This window comes from Polistes canadensis, unplaced genomic scaffold (assembly GCF_001313835.1).
Source record: "Polistes canadensis isolate GaletaPanama2010 unplaced genomic scaffold, ASM131383v1 scaffold_491, whole genome shotgun sequence".
Taxonomy (NCBI): Eukaryota; Metazoa; Arthropoda; class Insecta; order Hymenoptera; family Vespidae; genus Polistes; species Polistes canadensis.
Window position 1 is genome coordinate 19,628 of NW_014570038.1, and position 1,212 is coordinate 20,839.

The following is a 1,212-nucleotide window of genomic DNA, read 5'->3' on the forward strand; positions in this document are numbered from 1 at the left end:
TTATTATTATTACTATTATTACTAGATTAATATTACTATTATTATTATTATTATTATTTATTTTTTACTCGTGCGTGTAATTACCTTGACAAGTGTGATATATCTATGTACTATGTGTATACTACTATGCGTTTTATTACGAATTTACATTTTGTAAATTGGAACGTCCAAACTTGCGTTTATTATTATTAATATTATTATTATTATTACTATTATTATTTTTTCTTATTTTAGTAGCAAAACAAATTATTAATTATTAGAACAATAAAATATCAGAATACGTATTGTATTCTACGTTGTGAAGATTTTTAAAAAAGAAAAAGAAAAACAAAAAAAAGGGAAAAGCAAGTCGCATTTTTATTTACTAAATTTTTCATTTCCTATATACATATATATATACCTATACATATATATATGATAATAATATTTCTTCGTTATGTATTTTTTATTATTTTTTTTTTCTTAACGACACATATCACAACGTTGTGTCATCGACATTACGTTTCCAATAATTTTCGATGATTTCAACTCGAAAGTTTTTAATCGAAAAAAGAGTGAGAAAGAGAGTGAGAGAGTGAGAGAGTGAGAGAGAGAGAGAGAGTATGATAGCTCGTTGTAAAAGAAAAAAAAAAAAAAGAAATACGATAAACAATACACACATATTTACATTTATATTAATAAGTATAATAAAATGCGTAAGAGATAATAAAATAATAATAATAATCCACAGCGAGCGAGAGCGAGAAAGAGAGAGAGAGAGAGAGAGAGAGAGAGAGAGAGAGAGTGTGCAGGGATTAGAAAGAATTAAAGTACGTCTTATGGGGGTGTGTGCTTTTTTTCTTTCTTTTCTTATACGATTAATAAAGAAGAAGAAGAAGAAGAAAAAAAAAAAAATATCACTGAAAAGAAAAAGAATAAAAAAAGATACATAATAAATAATTAAATATGACACGCCTTATGTAATATGTAAAATAACGATGAAGAAAAAGAAAAAAATGACGATGACGACGATATGATGATGATGATGATGATGATGATGAATAATGATGTGAAAAAAAAAAAAGAAATATCTCATTGGGTATGTGTTTTAAATGAGATATATGACTTCTAAACTCACAGTTCCTCTTGCTTCAACCAATTTTTATTATTATTTATATTTTTTTTACGTAAATAAAAGGACCTCTTCTTTCTTTCTTTTTTTTTTTTTTTCCT